We start from the raw sequence: 821 nt of genomic DNA, 5'->3' as shown, positions 1-821 counted from the left end.
CAGCTCGCAGCAACCTCAAACTCTTGGGCTTGAGCCATTCTCTTGCCTCAGCCTCCCGAGTAGCTGGGACTATAGGTGCCCGCCACAATGCTTATCTATTTTTCTGTTGTACTTGTCATTGTTTTTTGTTTTAGCAGGCCCAGGCCAGGTTTGAACCTGCCAGCCCCAGTGTATGTGGCTGGTGCCCTAACCATTGACCACTGAGCAACAGGCACCAAGCCTATAGGTGCCATATCACCTGTCCCTGCACACAGCTCTTAGTCTCAGCTCTAAGGATTTTAGTTCTTTTCCCCAGTGATAGCTCATTGAATTCCCATGTGGATAAATTTCAGAGTGGTTCTAATTAGAATTCTGGGAAAGGGTTATTGAGCTGCTGTTAGCTGGGTGTAACGTGTACACAGTGAAATAGATGGGTAAATAGTTTTAATGTGACTTTTATTATATTTTTTAGAGACAAAGTCTGTTACCCTTGGTAGAGTGCCATAGTGTCACAGCTCACAGCAACCTCCAGCTCTTGGGCTTAGCTGATTCTCTTGCCTCAGCCTCCCAAGTAGCTGCGACTATAGGTGCCCGCCACAAAACTGGCTATTTTTTTTTATTGTTGCAGTTGAGCCTGGGCCAGGTTTGAACCTGCCACCCTTGGTAGATGGGGCTGGCGCCCTACTCACTGAGTCACAGGTGCTGCCCTAATGTGACATTGTTAAATGCTGTTTAAATTGGATCTTAAAAGATGAGTAAGGCCTACTTTAAATTTTGCTACAGGCAGTGTTAATGGATAAACAAGGAAGGGCCAGTATGTCCAGCTCCTGCTTTTCTAGGTA

This window comes from Otolemur garnettii, unplaced genomic scaffold, assembly GCF_000181295.1.
Source record: "Otolemur garnettii isolate 467f Iridium unplaced genomic scaffold, OtoGar3 scaffold00055, whole genome shotgun sequence".
NCBI lineage: Eukaryota > Metazoa > Chordata > Mammalia > Primates > Galagidae > Otolemur > Otolemur garnettii.
This window is presented reverse-complemented; position numbering follows the sequence as displayed.